At 31.5% G+C, this 24,140-nt stretch overlaps 1 protein-coding gene across 1 annotated transcript in view; it reads right to left on the bottom strand.

Moving 5' to 3' along the window:
* The window catches only part of LOC126735613 (A disintegrin and metalloproteinase with thrombospondin motifs adt-1-like), a 224,637-nt gene that overhangs the window by 166,152 nt on the left and 34,345 nt on the right, over window positions 1–24,140 (bottom strand). The gene's annotated exons all lie outside the window — the stretch shown is intronic.

Consider the following 24,140-nt stretch of genomic DNA (forward strand, 5'->3'; position numbering starts at 1 on the left):
TTGTCAGCAGGCATAGAATAAAGATGCTAAGTTGTTAAGAACCACCATCGTCGCTAATACTTGGAAAAATTCGGATATTATAAAAGATCAAGGATCCAGATAGTCCTAACCTGGATAAAAGAAGGGAGAAAGTTAGCTTAGGAAAAAATTTCTAAGTATTCTCCCAATGTCAAGTCATAATTTTGAGAGATGAACTCTTGCGGCGAAAAATAGTTGACCACGACGGCAAAGAGAAAAGAAGTCAAATTGTTGTGCCTAAGTGTCGGATTTCGGAGTTGCTAGAGGAAATCCATGCCGGTGTGTCAGCAGGACATCTTAGAGTTATAAAGACCTTAGAAAAAGTGAGGAAAAGATTTTATTGGGTCAATAGCAATCAGACGTAAATGAGCGGCAGAGAAAGCAGAAAGCTTTGATGCGGTAGTACAACATACGAAGTCTCTTTGAAAGGATTGGTTTTGACGTTACTGGTCCGTTTCCCGAATCAAAAGCAAATAATAAATACATCATGATTATGATGGACTACTTTAAAAAATGGGCTGAGGCGTACCTTCTACCAAACCAAGAAGCCTCTACTACCGCCGACGTTTTAATAAAAGAATTGATCTCCCACAATTGGATTTGGTGTACCTTTAGAGCTACATTCAAAATTCCAAGGCCAAAATTTTGCATCCAGCTTATTCTAGAACATCTGTAAGACATTTGGCGTTAAGAAAACGAAGACTGCTGCATTACAGCTGCAGTCGAATAGATGGTATGGTGGAACGAACGAATAGAACTATTATTCGGTATTTGGCCAAAGTAGTCTCTAGCCATCAAAGAGACTGGGATAGGTCTCTTTTGTTTTGTTCCTGCTGACTTCAGCCATCCATGAAAGCACACGAGAGTCTTTGGCTCGAATTGTAATATAACGGATATTTACTTAAAGTTATCAAAATTGGATGTAAATAAAGGATCTGGCTCTGATGGATTACCTCCCGCCTTTCTCAGGAACTGTAGTTTCATAATATACAGACCTTTCTTTCATATCTCTAATTTATCATTAACTACAAGTGACTTTCCTAAATGCTGGAAGTACAGTTTTTTAACACCTGTTTTTAAGGCACGAGGTAACTCATTGGTAAATATATATAAACCTGTTAGAATCATTAGTGCAGTACCAAAGATATTTGAAAGTTTCGTGTGTGACTATCTCAAAGCCTCACTCAAAAAGCAATTGATGGATCAGCATTTTGGTTTTTATAACAGTAGATTAACTGAATCTAACGAAGTAGTGTTTATGGATTTTCTGGGGAAGGTCTTGCAGCAAAGCATGCTTTTTATCCTGATTTCATCAAGGCCTTTGATCGGGTGAACCATAATATGTTGATGTATAAACTTAAAGCGATGGGTGTAAATGGTCCACTTCTGAGATGGCTGAGAACATACTTAATGGGTCGCGTTCAATCGGTGTGTATCAGGGATTTTGTCTCACCTGAGATTGAGGTTCTTTCTGGAGTATCACAGGGGTTTCCTTTGTTCACTACTCTTTAACATATTTACTAATGATATCCATCTTTGCTTCTGTCACAGCTCACCTCTTCTGTTTACAAATGAAAAATCTGTTTCTCTAAAAATTCTATAGAATTATCAATAACAGTAAAGATTGTGCAAACCTATAATCTGATCTGATGAGTGGTTTACACTGAATGTCATGGCTCTGAACGCATTTAAATGTCATGTTATTTTCTTTGGCCGATGAAGAGACCCTATTGAATATAAATATAAGATTCAGAACGCCTCTATTGACTGGGTTAATGAGGTTCAGGACTTAGTCATATCAATAGTTTCCTAGTCCTTATAGCTGCTTGGATTCATAAAATTCACTAGGGACTTTCAGAGTGTTGGTGCCATTAAATTGTAGTATTGCCTTGTCGTTAGACCTTATCTGTACTCTAGGTTCTTGTGTATGGTCTTCATCCTACAATACCTATAAATCCAAAATCAATACAGTTTAACACAAGTTTTTAAGATATGTAGCATACAAATTAAACATACCTAAATTTTTTTACGAATTTTTTCAAACGAATTACCGTCATATTGAAGCACAACTTGTTATTCTCCCTCTATGTGATCGTAGGCTAATGAAAGATTTCAAAATGCTTTATGGCTTGATTTATCCTACTGTATTGTGTCCTTAGTGACTCGAACAAGTCATTCTACATGTACTCCTCCGTCGAACGCGATCTAATATTTTTTGCCCCAATATATAGAACCAGTTATACATATAATAATTTTCTGTCACGGACTTTGAGATGGGCGAATAATCACGCTAACCTAGACTTTTTTGTACTATTAAATTATAATATATTATATTATATTATATAATATTTTGTATTATTAAATTATAACAAAATTTTTAACATTGTAACCCTTATTGTCGGTTAAAAATAGATAAATAAATAAATGAATAGTGATAAGAAGAGAAATCCGTCCCCGATGCAAATTGAAGTTTGGTTGCCTGCTAGGACTTGATGTTGCCGGGGAGGACTACGTCAGTGAGCTGCGTAGAAGAATGGATGTCATTCATAATCAAATACGCATTTACATTCAAGATGCGAGCGATCGGATGAATGACACATGCATATGATGGCAACGCCGAAGACCAAAGGTACAACAACGGTGAATTGGTTTGATTTAATGATCCTAAGGAATGAATGAGTCTCCCACCGCAACTTCAAACATCCTGGGATATGCTATACAAAGTGCTCGAAGCCATTAACGATGCTCCTTATTATGGAAACCACGAAGAGCTGGAGAAAATCCAATCAGAGTTAAATTGGACATTGGATGCATTCATGGGTCGCCATTCTAATGGCCGAAAGAGTCATGGCCTGTGAAGTGCAGCAAGACCTGTTTACTGCTCCAGCTAAGTATGCTTTGGCACATTGTGTGGCTAAGGATTTATAAATGTCTAGAGAATAAATAGATGAGGGTTTCCGTAAAAAGTTTAGACAAATATAAAACCTGCGTCGATCTAACCTCAGAATCGAACAAGCACTCAGGATAACCGATGAAGAGAATCATAGAAAGATTTTTTATGTGATTACCAAAAAGGCCTCATTATCAGAAGCCAATCTATAGAGCTCTACACCTAAACACACTTTAAAGCTGCTTGATTTTATCCAGAAGTGGGCTATACGTCTTATAGGAGATCCAGAAATAACTAAAAAAAGCCCAAAAAAATGCCGCGTCGCCGCTGGGTTAGTTGACAGTTCAGTTCAGTTCAGCTCAAGTCGAAACATTGGCGCGATATAATTAGACATAAATAGTAGTAAATAAATACACTGTAAATAAATATTTCTTCCTCTTCAGTATTCTTAAGTGAACGTGTTTAGTAACTTAAATGTGAATATAGATCAGTTGTTCTAAGAGAATCTAGCAAGTCGTAAAGGATATAAGTCTACCTATACGATAGAAATAATTTCAAAATGTTGACTGGCCAATGCATATTATAGTTCTAAGGAAATTTTAATATCACTTTTGCCTGGTCCTATTTTAAATTGTAATACTATTAATATTTTGTATTTTTGTTTTGTCACTTAAGGCAATTTTATTTTTAGAATTTTAGCTGTATATTATTTTGTTTCGCATTGTTGTAAAACGTTATTTTTGACATTTTGTTTTCATCTATTTTTTTTATTTATATTATACGCTATATTATTTGTGGGAAAAATGAATTAATCAAAACAATAATAAATAAAATATAAAACATAAATGAAAAGGTAGCCTTTAAAAAGAACTTAGTATATTTAGGTTAAGGATCAAATAATGGTTACAATATGATTTGATAAAAATCTGAAATATTTTCCTTTCTAACTTTTTATTTAGAATTACGTTTTTGTTTTATCTTTAGTAAAATGATACTGTTTAACTTGTCACTTTCTTATTTATCCGCTTTGTATTTTACAATATCACATTTATTTATTTATTTATTTTCTATTAAAATTTTTAAAGTATTGTATGTAAATTTAAGATTGGGCTTAAGCAGTTTGTGCCTGATGCGCTCCTTCTATATGCACTTAAAAAAAGTTGTCTAAACAAAAATCAAAAGAAATTTTAGTTGATCATATATATTTTCATAATATTATTTGATAAACTCAAACAAATAATCTATATATCTTTTGTATTTGTTTCAACCTATGATTCTAGGTAAGAAAAATCATTCAATTATAATAATATATTTGTTTACTCCATGGTATGAAAACGAAAGTTGAAAAATAACTCTCATAATATTATACAGCATATTCAATTTCAGACTATTTTCAAAATCAACAATATTCATTACTTGAACACTAAGCCACAAGTAACCTGAGTTTGTATTAAGCTATTTTTTGTAAATAATATAGCCATTTCCGTTAATAAAAATTGAGGTTTATAGTCAGCACATTAGGTTTTGATCGTTTTTGTTACTTATTTTCTATGCCTCTTATTACTTTTTATGTAATTTTTTAGTTAGTTTTAGTTAGCTTAGAAGATTTTTGTAACAAGTTATATATACATTTTTCTTAGTTAGCATAAGTTATATTTATGTATTTGAAGGTCTTTCCTGCCTTGTAGATGGGTATTTATTTACCTGTAAGGCTTGTATTGTAAAATAAATAAATAAATAAATAAATAAATAAATTACTTGACGAAATGCTATGCGGTTATTCATAGAAGCGGATGTATTTATAATTTTTAATAAAAAAGTTGAAAAATTAACTATTCTTTGATCGTTCATCTTTAAAAGTCGAATAAAATAAACACTAAGACTAAAACTAAATATGCACAATTAAAAATTTCTACTTAACTCCATCAAAGGCTCCGTTCTTTCAAAGCTGAAATATTTTTGTAGATAATTAATATAACTTTTAATGACACATTGAGGAGTATTGTTTTTTTACCATATTACACAGTGCAGCAGGAATCCACCATCGATGTCATAAGCAACGTTGTCAGCAGGTATTTCATTACACCAAGGTTCGAAGCATTTATAGAGCATTGATTTAGGAGCTTTTGTCATGTCTCTATTCTCAATAAGTTATGTGGAACAAGGACTTAATTCGCACTGCATATATCCTTTCAGGTTTTTGTCAAATTTCTTTGGAAGAGCAGCAAACCATCTCTAGCAATTTCTACATCATAAAATGTAATAGAGCAATATATTATGTTACGGCTAAAACACGAATATTGGATAATACTAGAATTACCCGGATAAAACCCGAACTATTCAAGCAAAGTGAATAAAGTCCAAATTATCGTTGTATTATAGATTTATCCGGCTAATACTAGTATTTCCCAATGTTTCTTGAATAAAACTGAATGATGCAATATTTAGGCAGTTCAGTTTCAACTAGCGCAAGAAAATGAGTGACTTAGAAGTATCTTCGAATTTTAAGACGCGATTTAATGAAATACTTCTTGAATTCATGTCACATAAAGACCTATATACTCTATGCAGTATAGTGAGTTTTTGGAGTCTGTAAAAGTGGCGAAGGAAGCGAAATGTAAATTAGCTTTACAGTATCGTCGATTGAAAAGATTTGAAGTTTGTGTAATTGGTGGAGTTGAAAGACTTATTGTTCCTGTTGCAGAGAGTGAAACAACTATAAGGTATTTTGTCAAATCCGAAGATATTTTTGATATTCTACGTGAGACTCATGTTAAAAGAAGTAAATAAAAAGTATAAAAATATAATGCAGGAAATAATCATGATATACCTCAAACTGTGTGTAGCATGTCAAAAGAAACAGAAATCTATTAAACAAGGTCTTGTTGTCAAGCCCATGATTTTTTCAGAAATTAATGATTTTGTCAAGAGGTTCAAAATTCATCCAAAATTCGTCCAAATTAGGCCTTTACAGTGAAAGACGGCTAAAGAAGTTGCAAAACATTTACTAGATATTTTTTGTATATTTGGAGCACCGTCCATTTTACAGTCAAATAACGGTAAGTAGAGTCATTTCTATACGGGTAGTTTGGTAATTAATAATTTTTCTATTTATCTAATATACTTTCAACATTGCGATGTTGCCACTTATACAAAAGAGTATTAGTCATTTTGATTTTAGTAACTTTTTTACTATATTTCGTATAAGATGTATAAGGGTGAGGTCTTTTACTCTAGTAAGCAAATTTTAAAAAACCTTTATGTATCGTTCTGGATAAATCCATCACTAATCATCAGTCACGCTAAATGTTATTTTCTTTAATTAGGTCGGGAATTTGCTAAGGGCATTATTGAATAGTTGTGCTTCATGTGGGACGGGTTGAAAATTGTTCATGGTAAGCCTAGACACAGTCAATCTCAAGGAAGTGTGGAGCGAGCGAATCAGGACGTCCAAAATATGCCTATCATTTGGATGAGTGATCAAAAAAGTACTAAGTTTCATTTAAATAATGAAAAATCAGGCATACCATGAAAGAATTAAACTTTCACCGTATAGAGCAGTGTTCGAATCTGAAATTAAAATTGAACTTAAGTCTTTCTCGCTACTGCAAGAGGTAAAACGTTAATATTGGAATACATAATATTAAATATATTTGATTATCAAAATTTATTTGGGAAAATTAAATATTTTCGAGTCGAACTAAGTAAAATATTTTAGCCTAAAATATTTTTATCTTCCCAGCCTACCAGTGAGAGAAAAACATTTTTTTTCAGATAACGCCGACAATATGAGTTTTTTTAGCGAGGGATATCCACAAACCATAAGAATAATGTTGAATAATGATATTAATAATATAAATAGACATATGAAATAATTACAGGTAACAGGACGCCAATGTCAAAGCTAGTTGTTGTTCAGCTAATCGTTCAATTAATTTTAAGATTTTAATATAAGAATATTGTGTGTATCTGTTAGTAAATAATTAAAGTTTTTTAAAAGGAAATTCGCGCGAGGACAGGTAATAATTATAAGTATTTTTGAACCTACATTTGAATTGTACCGTTTTATCCAATGGTCACTGGATAAATCTAGAATTATCTGGATAAGACACGAAGTCATTAAACGTTATTCGCGTTTTATCCAGCTAAATTGGATAAAACGCAATCTAACCAGCTAAAACTAGGTTTATTCAATTTCGGGTTCTAACCGTAATATATACACCTAAGTAGAAGGACCATGCTTGCGTAGCAGATCTATTTTTCATACAATATATGATATATTTTTTTTAAATACAAAGTTTTAAAATGATGTTCCCAAATGATCTGATTTAAAAAGACGAAGCTGCTAGACTGAAATCTTAATGGACCATAACAATTTAAAAGGGAGTCAGAGCCGTTCGAATTATTGAATCACATTAAACCTAATCTAACCTAACTCACGTCTGTGGTCAGAATTTCGTGATTTCGAAGTTGACTTCTAGATTATAGGAGAGACTATATTGAAGTCTTAAGCAGAGTAGTATTACAAGAAAGAGATAAATTTTATTACAAAAGCTTGTTTTAATATTGATGACAGTTAGTAGAACTACTTAAGGATAAAATTATCCTCCTGGTAAACACAATATTGATGAGACGCAGTCGTTTCTGAATTCGTTATATCAATATAGATTTTAATTAAAATTTATATGTTATATGTTATATGTATAGGTGATTTGATATGTGTTGCTCTGACTTATTTGCCAAATATATGCAATAAAAAAACGTAACCACTACACCAATTAGCAAATATTAACTAAATGGTACCTAGGTTTGCGACATACAATTATTTATTTATGTAAAACCTCATTTAAACCGTTATCAATTTGAGAGACTCGTCGCCTTTGGGATCAAGATAAGCGAGTTTATGCAGTTACGAATCACAAAAACAATGCAACTATTTAAATTAGCGACATTTGGGTTATGAAGGGTACTGAGACGAAACGATAATAATTATTTAAAGCTTTCGGAGTGCGAACATTGTCACCTATTTTGTAATGTTTTTTATATAATATTAATTATGTTATTTGCAAAATAATGTATTAAGCAAAAGTTCTATTAAAGGCCTATATTCGAGAATTTTATGATAATTATACACGTTAATTGTAATTAATTAGTTTTTATACAAATTTTCATGAAATATGCAGAGACTTAAACCTGTTACTTAAACTATTCTAGAAATTAGTATTGTGGGCTTCAGTTTGTTTATTAATTAAATTATTAAATCGAACAATATTACATTTAGCCATATGAGTTAACCTATAATTATATAATTTATATAGAAAGTCATTAATTTTAGATTTGGAGCACCATTTGCTATATAATTGAATGATATTTATTGGACTTAACAAGTTATCAATTTATAAGTAATAGTTACATTATTTATCAGGCAGTAATTATTATAGCTTAAAAAGTATTAAAGTAATTTAACTTTCTATTAAACATTTTTATTTCAATATATAATTTCATAATTTCCTTTATTATGTAAAAAAGATGGAGGTCTTATCAGTTGAAACTTTACTAAAAACATACTGGTAATATATTTTAAAAATACTAAAATATACTGCGTTTAAAATCCGCCTTTAAGAGTAGATAGTATAATTCAGGGCTGCACGAAGATGTCCAAAACAAGCGTTTCTATTTATTCCTCTGTAAATACTGGTAATCGAGGACCTGTTGGCTATGGGATAACTGACTAAAATTAACTAATTGGACTAAATACTCACTTTTATACGTTCCCGTTAATTCATCTAGCACTTCAGCCTCGCAGCACAGAAGAGAGTTCCTGTCGCTGTTGAAGCTTATTTTCGGGTCTTATCCAGATGAATGTGTCGGTACTTTATCTTTTAGTATAAATCTTGTTATTATAAGTGTACGCTGAAATAAGGTTTTAAACATTCTTTATCTGATCGTTTTTAATAGTATTTGCTTTTGTGACACTAGGTCTGCAATAATAAATATTTTATTTTCCTGTAAGCTGTTGGTTATACTGATTCCTCTCAATTCTCTACTTCTTTTTATGAGTTTAGTTTTTGTATTACGATCGTTGAGTCGGATCAATATAGAAGCATTTGCACTTTTTTTGCAAGAGCTTGCTATGATGCAATCTTCTGGCAATTCTATATTAAGGGAGAAGACTTGTGATCCGATTTTTGTCGTATCTATTTCTTCTTGTCGTGGTGATTATAATGTTATCTTCTTTTATCTCTCTTCCTGCAAACCCAGTCTAGTTTTTAGAGATTAAAACTTCTGCTTAAATGCACACTTTTCCTCCTTTATACCTTTCATTTCTGCTGCCATATTTTTTATCTGGATTCCTTGTTCATCAAAGCTCTTTAATATTTTTTGCACCAATTTTCTAATTTTAGCCATTTCCTTTCGAGAGTCTCTTTAAATAGATCTAAGTGTTTAGGAAGAAGGTTTTTTATCAATGTTTTCAGTTTCCTCTCATTCATGTCCATAATTTTATTGACAATACTAACTGTAGACTGGCAAGAATTATCTTCATAAATTGTAAGGCTTAAACAATATTTAATTTATGCACAGTGCAACATATATAAATTCCATTCAAGGAGCGGGATTCCCAATATAAGGAACAATTGAAAAATATTTGGTACTTTATCTACAGATATGCAATATAATTCGGGCTGTATAAATTTGATGCACTTTTACACCAGAATATCTGCAACTACAAATCACTTCATGACGAGCAATTTAGCTAACGACAACACTTTGATTTACATCGATATATAGTTTATTTGAAACTTATAAAAACTAATAACTACAATATTTCCAAAGCTAAAATTTAGTGTACTTGAATACACGATATCCAACTAATATGATATCTTAATTTTGATAATTATGATATGATTATGTTAATAATAATAATAATAATTATTATTATTATTATTATTATTTTTAAAGAAATAATAATAACAATAATCATAATAATAAGTGATAGTGAAAAAATTCTCTAATGGTATATGAATGAGCTTTGGACGGGATAATTGCCGAACTGTGAACATTATTAAGGGTAAACTACAACCAGGGGACTTTCAGATAGAAAACGGTCAGATAAATAATGCTATGGATGAAGAAGAATCCTACAAATATTTAGGAATGAACAGGCGCAGAGAATAGACCATAGAACGAAGAGTTGAGTGCTAAGTTCACTGCAAGAATGCGACGACTCCTTAAAACAAGTCTTAATAGCAGAAACTTGTTTTTTAGCTTTTAGTATTATAGGGTGGACTGATTTGCAAAAAAAGGGTAGAACACTCCTAACGAAACCAATAAGGATCATCCGCGCTGTGCCGTAGAACGAACTACGCTACCTCGATATAGGGGAGGAAGAGGAATGAATGGTCGACATAGAGAAGCAACTGACTGAGCAAATTAGTAACTTGCGATCCTTATTCTTAAGAACGGCTGAAAAATCAAACATTCATCGTCCCGTATGTGAAGCAAATGACTTAACACCACTTAAACTCCAGGAGCTTGAGCTACCCATACACCATAGCGCCGAACAAGAAAAAATGCAAGGTTGGATGGGAAAACCACTACATGGAAGGTATGTTCACGAGATTTATCAAGAGTAGTAGTAGTCGACATAGTAGCGTCGAACTTCGGAACAGCTTTTCCCCGAAACCAAATGGTTTCTTGTGGCTATTCAAGATCAAGTAATACCAACAAGAAATTATTTAAAGCTTAGCGTAGATGATCCGACGGTAAAAAGTTATATATATAGGTATGGATGTGAGACAACGGTGTCCATTCAGCATGTCAACGGTGGACGTCAACATTTTTGCATCAACGGAATATAAAGAACGGCTAGTTGATCTAGTTGCAAAGATACTGCATCAAGAGCATGCAGAAAAATGAAACCTCTTATAAGCAGCGAAGATACCATATTAAAACTATAAGCTGGAGCCAGTTTTTGAAGATGAGCAACACAAATTGTATTGGAATCACAATGTACTTGCAGAGGAGCGAGTATCGATGAAATTTCTAGGAACACAACTTTTATTGATGTAGTTATTCCTAATAATAACAACCTAGGAGCGAAACACAATGAAAAGATTGTTAAGTACAGGGATCTAGAATACCAAATATGAAGACAATGAGAATGAAAGAAGTTGAGACAATCCCAATTATTGTGTCAACAACAGGAGTAATACCAAAGAGGCTGATCGAAAACATAAAACTGCTCAATCTTAGGATCTATAAGCTATTGCAGAAGTTGACTATCATCCACATCTCGAATCGTCAAAAAGTTTATTGGAAAGGCTGATACCGTCAACTGGTTAAAAAAAAATATTATGTAATCTTAGTTTAAGTGTATTATTTGTTAATAAAGGTAAAAAACAGTCCGATAACATGGAAAAGACTCCATTAGAGCTTCATCCTTTTGATTTATAACTGGAATAAGTGAATGATCCCCCCCTTATCCAGGCGGGAGTGTGATTGTCGTTTGGCATGAAATAATAGTAATAATAATAATAATAATAATAATATTAGTAATAATGTCTTTATTTATTAGATAACAAAAGTGTGGCGAGACTTTGCAAAGTTTCTTCACAAGCCATCCTACAAGAAACTTTATAAGAAGTATTACTTAAAAAAAGATTCACAAAGCTTATAATAAATTAAAATGGTTATATGCTTTCTCTAAAATAAATTAAATTTTTAATACCAAAGCAGTATTAACATTAAATTTTTTTTATTTTCTAAGTATCATAACTGACGGAGACCTAATTACTTCATTCGCTTATACACACAAGTAAGGCTATTTAAATTAATGCATGCAATCATCTACTTTTTATATGCCGTATAGGCATTATTTAAGCGTAGAGAAGCTAGTATTATCTTTTATTAATAATGATAGAGAACTATAACATTTTATAGAGTTATAAGAAAATGAGTGCTAAATAGGGCAATCCTGTGTTTGGGAATGGCATACAAACTACTATGATGCATCAAAAGACAGTACTCTTGTTAATTTGTTAAATAAATAACTAGGTCAATAAAAGTTAATAATATTACATACTAGATAATATATAAAGTGCTTTTTTAATATTACGATAATATTCAGGAACGTCTTCTTATAAACTTGTTAGATTTTACACTACAGGGTGGTAAAGTTGAAAAAAAAAAACTTTTTCCAATACATTTGACACCCCTGTAGATATTTTTCTGAAAATCGCTACACAGTTTCTAAGCGCCCATAGCGTTTTTTCTTTACAGGATTTAAATTTTTATATGCGCCATTCAAGTTCATGCGGGCTTTGAACTGAATATATTTTTAAAAGAAAAGTACGCTACTAGTTTTTCATGTAAAAAATATGGTTGCATTATTTATTTCTTATAGAGGATATCTGATTTCTAGGTAATTTTTCGCTTAATGCACAATCTTCGGATAAAAAAAATAAGAACCACTATTGTGTATAGCCATAAGGCCTAAATCTGATTATCTTAATAAAGTTTTACTTTCATAACTCTATTTTTAGCATTTTTTTTATTTTTCTGGTAAAACATTCAAATACATGCCTCAAATGCATGTATGCATAAATACATGCATCACCATCCTGTAGTGTGAAATCTAAAATATTTAGGACATATGTTCATAGGAACTTTGAACATAGAACTTTGCAACTTTAGCTTTACTTACTACTAAAATAAATTCATAATCAAAAAATATTCTTAAGTTTTCACTAAATTTTGGTTTATTCGCTATTAGTCTATTCGTCAATTTTAATGCCATTAATTTTGACCTTAAAAAACCCTTTTAATTGCTATCAAAGAAGTTTACTTAGATTCATTTATTAATAGGTCATGTGCTCCGGGTAATTTAAAATTGTTAGGGAGATCAGTATTTACGGCATCTTCAGCAATTTTTCAGTCGTCCTTTTCGACTGAATAATATAACTGCGTGTTTTTAATAAGTGAGACTGCATACCGGCTGGTGCGTCTCCGAGCGGAACATAGGAAAACCCATGTAAATTTTAAGGGGTCAATTATTGGCTTTCCTGTACATTTTATAGAAAAAATGCAAGATAACTTTTTGAAGAGACCAATCTGGCCAACCCTTGTGCAAGTTCCAAGTAAAGTTTCAAAAAATTTTAATAAGCGAATCTTGAATTATTCAAATAAATGTAATTGCAAAATTAGCAAATTTTCGGTTCAGGTAAAACCAAGCGGGCACCAGTAAAATGAATATTGTCACTGACGTGAGAAAAGTGTCAATAAATCAGTGACAGTCGATATTTGAAAACAAGTATGAATTATTCAATCGACGAAAAAATAGCCATAATTAAGTGGCATTATGCGGGAAACAGTTTTAGAGCAGTATCTGAAATGTTTTCAGTTTATTTCCCTACCAAGCTCATTATATCCATTTCAACTATTAAACGTATTGTCAATAAGTTGGAGTCCAAAGGTACCGTAATAAATAATTGTAAATTTTCAACTCAGGATATCGAAAATACAGCCGAAGAAAGAGAGAACAGAGATCTTAATATTCTACTGAGTGTGGAGGAAAACAAGATGGTTAGTACGAGGGTTCTTGAGCAAGAGGTAAATAAACAAATATAATTAAAAAAAACACAAATATTATTCGTATAAATTCGAAAAACATCAAGAGCTGCAGGAAGGAGATGAAAAGTGATAATTTCAAAACATTTTGTTTTGAAATGATGGAAAGAGCAAATAATAATAGGAATTTTTTAAGAAATATTTGTTTTACCGATGAATGCATTTGGACTAGCCTGCACTATGACCAGACATGAATCTCATAAAATACGTTTGGCACATGCTTACAGGTAAAACTGCACAGTATTAAAAAGTTTTCCAGTATCTTTATTGAGAAAAACTATCAATTTGTTAATTTTAATTTGCTATAAAAAATAACTCTATATTTAAAACATCTTGACATTTTAACAATCACAAGCATTTTAATTGTTTTGTTAATTAAAACGAATTAATTAATTTCCTAATCTTTTTTTGGCGATCAAAAAAAAAACCTTTGGAATTTTAGGGTGATGCAAAACTTTTAAATCTATGTGTATATCTTTAGATCAATATTATCGATTCCAATAGCATAACATTATATTAGGTGCAAAATAATACTTTGTACCTTTGCTTTACCCATGGGCAGAGGCACAAGAAGATGAATTATTTTGCCAGAATTCCTTTGAAATATTTTTAAATTCGTGGCTAATATAGGCTCTTCTTTCGTTTCTCTCATGGTAACTAAATTTTGCAGTTGTCTGGATTTCGATAAGAATGTGTCCGTTTATATGCACTATGAATTTCTTAATATTATATTAATAAATTCATGAAAATGTTCACATATCTGCATGATTACCATGAATACGATGAACAATTTCTAATTATCTGAAATTATCGAAATAGAAAAGATGCGCGTATAAACATTCTCAAGTGAAATTCGCTCCCATAACCAAGTTCTCAATTACCATCGTATACATACTGATAAGTCTTTTGTTTTAAGGCGATTTAAATACCAGATTTCTGAATTGTTCTTTATTGAAAATGCATTTTACATTGTCTACTTTCTCAACTCTTATTGTGGCGAAGCATAGAAACGAGTTATGGTTTTATATACGTTATACGAGTTTTTGAAGTGTCTGGTGTATATTGTAAAATATATTTTATCTATTCTTTGAGATGAAAAGCATATTAAACTCTCAGAGTAATTCTTGAATTCTTAATAAATTATTACTAGCTCATTATAAAGAATTGGTAATTATAAATAATAAGCAACTACAAACATTTAATAATTATTACTACGATATTATAGTAGTTTATGCTAAGATAAAACATTTAATAATTTGATATATATACAAGTATTTATCTATTCCATATAGACACTAATGTTGCTAAAATAATAATTTCTCTTATTGTACTATATACGATTTCTTCAGTCATAATTTCATTACTATTGATTTTAAGACTTTTTATTTAATTAAATTTACTAGCTGATCACAGTTCATAAATAATTTAATCGTAAAAGTCATAGTTGTTTGTTTTTTGCTGTGTTGTTGGTGTCATCACTTAATGTCATATATCATTACTATTATGCCCTTCTATTTCTCTCTTATAGGTGTTTCATCAAATTTTAATCAGGGAAATGTAGAAGCTTATAACACTTGGTAAATAAAATGCCAAGCTTATATTAGTTCTTCTGTTCGAGAGATTTGTTTTCGATATGCACGCTACTAAAGCTTTAAAACATCGTTAATAGTATATTATTTTAGTTTAAATGAGGCTTTTATTGTAATTTTATTGCAGTTATTTTAGGGTATATCTTAGTAGCTTAATAGAAAAAATGTAATGCCACGCCGATACAGTGAAATTTTTTGCCAAATTCCCAACTCCAATATCTTTTATTACAGGTTGCTTTGTCGTATTGTTTTAAAGTTGTCCATCATTATTTTAAAGTTAATATAAATATTATTTATTAACTATGCAAAAGAAGATTTATTTAGGGTGCACATATTTATATCTTTGGATACGTAATGCAAATATACTGCAGACATTTTCCCAAACAGTGAAATATGTTACTACCTACAAATAATTTTGACTACACAACTGTAATAAATAAAATAGATAAAGTTGAGCAAATGGACAAATAATTATACTATAATAAGTATAGAATAGGCAAAATTCTACATGAGTAAAGAGGTTTGTTGCTCAAGGGGAACAGCTGTACAAGTATAGAATTTTGACTTTTGCACGTGTTATAGACTATATTTTTTTACAACTATTAATTTTATTTTGTGTTAATTTATATTTATTGCATAGTTTACCGTTTTGGCCCTAAATACCTTAAATCATGTTATAAACCATGATTGTTAGAGAGCGCCACGATATAAAAATTAAAACCGGACATATAAGTTATTTATAATATTGTAACGAAATTCAGGAACACACTTTTATTGGCAACGTATTATCCTTGCACGATAATGACCTGGGGAGTACCGATTTGGTGCAGCATCGAATTAATACTGGAGACAATACTCCAATAAAACAAGCACTTTGAAGGATTTCGATAGCGTAACAAGGTGAAGTTTCCTCAATGCTTTAAGAAATGAGAACACAAGGAGTGATAGAACCTTCCCAGAGTTCTTGGACACCTCCAGTTGTATTAGTGAAGAAAATAGACGGATCTACTAGATTTTGTCTAGATTTTGACTATCGGTATATAATAACATTACCAAGAAAGACAGTTATCCCACTTCTGATACCAATTGTAACGAAATTCGGGAAAACACACTTTTATTGGCAACGTCAAAAAATACTAACCTAACTCACCTTAATTATCGCTTAATTGTTTCCGAGGTAAAAACTGACTAAACAATCAGAACTGAATAAAATGTCACAAAGCGCGTTCTTTGAAAAGCCCGATGGAACAGTTTCGAAATATTTAGAATTTCTTCATTGTTTTTGCCGAAAGAGGCCAATAAGTTTAGGAGAATACTGACAAAGAAGATGTACAACTTAAAAACTAGATACTATGATGAAATTATCTCGGATGAATTCGCAGCGGACCTCTTCCTCAGCGACCAACGAATCAATGAGAGCCACAATGTAGCCAAAGTAGACCCACTAATCCCTTTAAGGGATGAGTGGGATTCACCTAGAATTCTGCCGCATATTGAGGAGAGAGCAGGGTAAATTATGTGCTTCATTCCCTCGTCTTCATAATTGCATGCCCTACATAATGTAGTCTTACTTAATTTCATTTTAAAAAGGTGACCATTTAATTGACAGTGGCCAGTTAGGACACCGTTTATAAGACGTTTTAATAATTTCCCTTTAGTCAGAGATAATTTTCATATTGTCTCCAGTTTATTCGGATAACTGAAGTGTGGGAGTGTGAGAGTATGATGTTATTAGTTCCTTGATATTCATTCTTTTTCATCTCTATTTTTTCTTTTTTCTTCCCTATGGTCAGAGCTATGAAGACCTGCGGCCCTACTTACTGGTTTAAGCGCAGCGGCCCTCTTAGAATCTCTCGTGGCCCAGTTTGCCTATCTGTGGTTATCTTGATCCAACCGATTGACAACCTACTTCGTTTTGAAGGAAGCTTCCACGAGGGTGCGATGGCATTGTTGCACTAGTTTCTACATGAGGCGTGTTCTTGATAGCGCAAGAACTGCCTATCTGCAGTTTGTGTAGATAAACACTGTTTTATTAGTAGCGCTGCTACCGATTAGTTATTCTGTCGCCAGGGTTAGGGCATATATTTCGATGTAAAACACATTTGGCGTAGTAGCTAGCATTGTGTTTAATTAGAGATCTTTAGAATATACGTCGCAGCCTAAATCTGCTTTACTTTTAGAATCGTCTGAACAGATATAGGTTATACCCGAGTTTGGTAAATACAAAGAATGGCACGACAAGGTCAACTCGAACTTCCAGTAGAGGAAGCGAGTTTGTTGCTTCTTGCCATACGCAAGCTCTTTGCAGGCCTATTCCGAATACATGTTCATTCTAGTAGAGCCTACGCGTATCTTTGTGACTAGGACCACTTTCCTAAAATATATGTCCAAGCGCGTCAGACACAGCATAACTTCCAAAGCCCTGGTTGGTGTGGTTCTCATTGCACCCGTTGGTTAAGTACAATATACAAGGTTTTTAATTCAAGTACTTGTTTCTCGGCCTATTATAAAAATATTTTCTTTTATGAGGATTTCTGAAAATCCTTTATTTATCCTACACAGGGTGGACAAAATTTTCGACAGTAACAATAACTTTTTATCAGAAGGTACATGTAAAGTTGCTTAAGGTAAAATAAATATTCCAAGTGACTTCCTTCAGCTCCAATGCAATAATCCAATCTTCTCGTTATTGAGTGCCCAATTCTTTCAACTACACCAAGCTTATTTCTAATCAAGTTACACCCACCAAATATCCGATTTCGCAATTTGTCCAAATTCTCTACTGAAATAGCGTAAAATATCGACTTCAGAGAGCCTTATAAGAAATAATCAATCGGGCTTAAGTTTGGGAATCGAGCAGGCCATGCGTATGGTCCATCTCGACCAATGCAGCGTATGTTGTTAAAAAATCACGAGCAATCAAACTGAAATATGGTGATGCATTATCGTCCATAAATCACATTGCAATGATAATGGTATATTCTTAGCGAAAATCCTTACTGGTGTATTGTTTCTTCCAAGTTATTATTTATCTGGCCAATAAGCCTTAATGGTATAGAAATATCCATACAATTAGATAATCACCACATTTTGTTACCCAAACATTTAAGGAGAAAGTTGAAATCGATCTTCACATATCTTATGCCGATTTTCATTTGCACTCACATGGTGGTTATGAAAAATCCGTATTGCATTTCTAATTTAATCGGTGAAAATATTTTATGATAGGAACTCAGAAATCAGAATTAATGTTTGCAAAAGCCCTTGAGAAAATGCAATACCTAGAGGATCATTAGCAGATAGTAGTAGTACCTGAACATGTTGAATGTGGTTTAGATACAACCTATTGCCTTCAATAGTAAAAATGTTATGAATCACGAATTGAGAGATTAAAATTAATGTTTGCAAAGTAAGTACCTGAAAACGTTGAATTTGGTATGATTCTTGAATGGCATTTAAATTATTGGCAATTTGTCAGGTAGAAGTACTTGGATTTTCCTTTATCATATCCAGCATAAACGAAGACGTTCATGAATATTTTTGAAGATCATTCGGGCAGAGATATTACAGCCACGAAACCAGCCAATTTACAATCATATAGCTTCTAATGATTTGCCATCAACAAGTTTATAAACGCAATAGATCAGTCATCTCGGCATTCTTATGCTCGGTAGAGCGCTTCACTATTAAAGAGACGTCAAACAGCCAAACGTCACTCAGTGTAAACAACTACTACCGATACCGGTGAATATGAGAGATATTCAAATGAAATCGACTTGTACGTTAGTAGATAAAACAGCTGTCCCAAGTTATCTTCAACAAGTTTTTGTACTTCAAAAATAATTGGCATACGCCATACTTATATTTACATTACTGATTTTAAAAAACATCAGGTCTTTTAGAGATCATCATAGGATAAAATATTCTTATAATAGGTCGAGAAATAAGCCCTTAAATTTACCGCATTTACTTTATACAGGGTGTCCGGAAAAAGGAGGCCAATCCGCCGGCCACATATAGGGTGGACCAAAATAATGCGACTTTCGTTATGCCATTTTTTAATTGGGCGCTTGGTATTCAATATACAGGGCGTCAAAATGAGAAATATATAATCGTTTTTTTTTTTAAAAGTAAGTCGAGTGTTTAATAAGATATGAAATTAAAATTTGGCGTGAGGAGGTTTTTTGGAACGAGAAATTGAAATCCGTTCACGGATTCGCTATACCTTGCAGAGGACGTCACCTGCGGTATATTGCATGTGTTAAAAATACCAAAATTTTTTTTGTACACCTGTATAATAAAGTTCTAGTAAAAAATTCTTATTACTCAATCTTTTCTTGCAAAAAAAGTATTCTTAGTAAATTTCGGCCTGAGAATCCGTTTATTAGATATTTTAATTTTAAATTCTAGATATTTCTTTCTAAACAAATTGGCTGACCTCGGGCACCGGTAACTTTTTACGTACTCTTAAGAAGCTTCTCAATTATTCCTAAAATAAATCTACATTTTGTAATTACATAATATTTGTATTTGGTGTGTTTTCTTACAACTTATAAAACCATAATGGCTCATAGACCAAGAAATATACCCTTTTCCGAAATGGCGGATATGGTTTTGATGTTTGGTCAATTTTAAATATTATTGTAAACAGTAAATACCTGTGAATTCTTAACTACGAAAAAGTGACTCCATTACTAGTTTGGGTACTAGACTCAGACATTCCCAAAGCAATTTCATCCTTAAAGAAAATATTTTTTAAATTTGATTAACCGCCTAAGGGAGACTAGAAGTTTTAGCGAAACACGGAAGGGTAATTGCGGCCGACCTTGTGCAAACCAGGGCAAGAGGAAGAAATTTTAAGAATTGTCCAGGAATCACCAAACATTAGTACTAGGGTTTTGGCTGAACGGGTGAGAAATATTGGGAAAACCAAGACACATAATATTTTACGGAATCAACAACTTTACCCATTTCATCTTCAAAACGTACAGGGTCTTTTACCCGATGTTTTTTCTGTATATAAAGAATAACAGAACAGAATGTGTCTAAAGACCAAATTATTTCCATATTTTCTTTTTAATTTGAAGAGTCTAAATATTTCGTAAATTTTATACTTAGATATAAATGTATAAATCAATCTGCAAATTATTATCGAGCAAAATTAAAAATTAAATTAAGAAAATGTTTACAGTTTTGTTAATTTTGGAAACTGAAACTGGAAGCAAACGTTTAGTATAAGATAGAGAGTAAAGTTAAATAGGTTATTTAACATGTGCATTGATCTTCAGTTAAAAACAGTTACTTAATTTCCTATTTAAAAGACGTCACAAATACTGTAAGATCTTTATTATATAAAGTTAAGGTAATTAAGATATATCTGTCCGAAATATGATTTTGTTATAAAGGTGAGGTAAATGTAAATTTATTTATTTTAGAAAATAAGCAGAAGTAGTGTAAAAGACGTTTCTTGGCCCTAGTAAGTCATCCCAATTCTCTTAATTTGTAGGATACAGACTGCATTCGTCACATGCCAAACATCTGACGTAAACAAGATTTTTGCATTCTTTGAATTTTCTGTACATCTACAAAATTCAAACCATAAATGACATGTGAAGAATTAATATTGGATGGTATAACTAGTACTTTTGGTAGAATTTAATTTTAGCAGATGATCATTTGGCGCAGTAAGTAAATTATTAAGGTCATCTTTTATTTTTAACACCTTAAACCTGGTGTATAAAAAAAGCTTTAAAGACCCGTGTACCCTCCGCATAAATGTGATATAGAAAAAAACGTAGAATGTAATTCCGGAGCTAAATATGCTATAGAGTAATGGACCTAATATTGAGTCCTGAGAAACTTCAACCATCACTTTTTGTAGGTTCGAAACCTTGTCATCTATTACTACCCAAAAAATTCAATGACAGACTCTTCAAAACTAATATAGCCTAAAATATTAAGCAATAGGTGATTAGTCATCTCAAATCATTTAGTATAATCTAATAAAACGTATATAAAAGGTTATAATCTTGAGCATTTATACTCATCCACAATCCACAATGTCAAGTAGGATTGTATTGCAACTGTATCAAGCTCTAAACCCAAATTGTTTGTTTGGAAGAATATCATTTTATACCAAATATAAATTGATTCCATATTTTTTTCTAATATTTTAAAAAGAATATGCAAAATGGATATTGAGCACAAGTGACTATAATCAGTCCGATTATTTATTTTGAGCAAAGCGATAACATTTGCAATCTTACATGATTTGGGAATATAATATATAGGGACGCCAAGGATAAGGTCAGCAATAGTGGGGGCTGAATACCTAAATAGCTGTTCAGTAGCAATAGTAAATAAAAATAATAATAATTTTAATAACAGTTTGAAATAAAAATTAATTATTTCTTGTTTACGCATCACCGCCGTGTTTGAATGCTGTATAAAGTTATTATTACTAATAATTAATAATAATTTAATTTGTTTTTTTTTACTTATTAGGTATACTAATAATTTAATACTTAATAAGCTTAATTTCTTTAATTTCCTCTGTTCCTTAACGTTTCTATTTCCGAATTTTCTATTTAAATACACCTTTTTCCCAATCTGATATCGTTTGTAAAGTTTCTCAGTTACTTATAATAATTTAAATGACTTAGTGCCTTTTTCCTTATATTTATTAACAGCCTGATATTATAGGCTTAAATAGTTCACCTTTTTAGATTAACTGATTTTAATGCATAATATTTTAAAGCATGTCTTTTAATTGGAGTCATAATATATTTTTAGAACAAGGGCAAGAATATTTATTCTTGTATTGATTATGAAATTAAGGTATTCCTTTTTTAGAAACTTCATCGAAATGTATATTATAACGGACTCAGGAACGCACTTATGTCAGGAAGACACTTTTTAATTCTTAACGACCGATTACAAAATGTTCAGCTGACTCACCTTGATCTACCTTTGAATTTCTCGTCTCTTTTAATCGTTGTCTACCTTTGAATTTTTTGAAGATAAACAAAGAAACTTATTACAATGTCATGAAATCTGGTCCACGATTAAATTGTATGATCCAAGGAACAATTTAGAAATGCTTAGGAAATTCCACATTGTTCCTGCTGATGGAGACCAATTATTTTAAAAGAACACTGGCAGTTAAACCAAGATAATACATAAAATCTGAAATTTTTAGGCTACGTGCATTTGCAAAAAAAATCATAAATTGGGTCTAAATAAGAACCTCAAACAAGATAAACTACTGAAAACTACACCCCATAGATAAAATTATTGAATTAAACGCCTGTTGAAGCCTAAATAAACGTAAAGCTAATTGTAATAATAATATATTTCCCAATAGCCGTACAAAAAGATTCGTAATTACTTGGATGAAAATTTGAAATGTGAATGCTCAAAGAACCGAAAATTGTTATACCAAAAACTGTGTTAGACTAATTAAACCAAATAGTTGCACCAAAAACTATCTACCGCAGACTACCATGACGGCAAACAGTTGCACTTGCTATTTTATGGTTCACTACATTTTTGTGTTTTTACGTGTAATATTTTTGGAAAATACATTTTATAGCCCTGAGAATGGCGTGTATGGGCCGAAACGTTGGCAACAATAAAATTTAAAACCTCTTCAGAGTTGCTCAAATACCAGGAAAAGAAAGAATATTCACTTATTCCAAGCAGTTGCAGTTATTTTATTAACATTTTTCTTTTAGATATTTGAAAGAAGCGAAAAAATGACCTCAAATAATTGAAAAAAAAACAATTTCAGACATTCCCAATCATGTTTTTTCCTAACAAGAAGTGTCTTATTTTGTGAAGGTATTCAATTTAAAAAAAAAATATTGGGAATGAAAAAGATTAAGTCTTACATCTTCATCAGAGATCCTCCAAGAAGAAAAGCTTTCTGTCAATCACTATCGGGATACTTCGAAAAAATAGGATGTTCATTAAAAAAATTCTGGATGAAGGAGATATATTATTTGTAGAGAGATACTTGGGTTAATTACATTACTTAATATACTAACTACATAATTACATAAATATACACATAATTACATTAATTATCATAATTACCATTGTAAATCTCGTTTCAAATACGTGGACTAATTTGGACAGGATAATAATTTAGACATTGCTTTTCACACCCATATGGAGCTAGTTTCAGCTTTCAGTTGAGAATCTTTTTTTGTAGATTCTAATTTTGAACTCGATGTTAATTCACGTTTCTATTTTTAAAAAACATGTCAGATACTTAACAGCATACGATTTTAATTAACTCATAAGGGGAGGTAAATTTAAAGTATTTTTATTTACGTCATAATTATTTTAACGTCAGGTTTTCAGGTTGCTGAGAGGACAAGGGAGCTTGATTAAATCCTTGGTAACTCGATTTAACCGTCTTTACGTATTTGATTTTTGTGGCGATACGTAAGACCCTTTCAAAGTCATCATCACCTGAGGCATAGAAGACTTGCGTGGATAAATTAGAATTATTCGAATTATGCATGCGAATTATTGAAGTAATCGCGTGGCACCAATAGTGACATAATGCTTGATAATGTACGGTAGCAATTTAAATTAAACTTTTATCATTGGATGGAGATGGGGAAAAGCATTTCTTAATAAGTATAGTACGTTTTTCAATAAATTATTTTGCGTTTTCGTAAAAATATTTTTTGCTTCCGAATTGGAAGGAACAAAAAGCTTTTTATAAAGACATAAATGACCTTTTTATTCACCTTATATTGGACTTATATTCCTATTTATCAAGTTATAGATTATTACCTCACTTGTTGAGTTTAGTTATGGTTTTTGGATTAAAAATTGTTCCCGTAAAAAGATCCCTAGAAGTTATGCGTGCAGTACGTTTTAAGCGGGACACTTGATATATTGCAGTAACAAACATTTTGTTTTCGCTAACTTAAATCTAAATGCCATTATTTTATAATTATTATAATTATATTTATACCAATTATATTTATCTCAACATATTTAAG

This window comes from Anthonomus grandis, chromosome 4, assembly GCF_022605725.1.
Source record: "Anthonomus grandis grandis chromosome 4, icAntGran1.3, whole genome shotgun sequence".
Classification (NCBI taxonomy): Eukaryota; Metazoa; Arthropoda; class Insecta; order Coleoptera; family Curculionidae; genus Anthonomus; species Anthonomus grandis.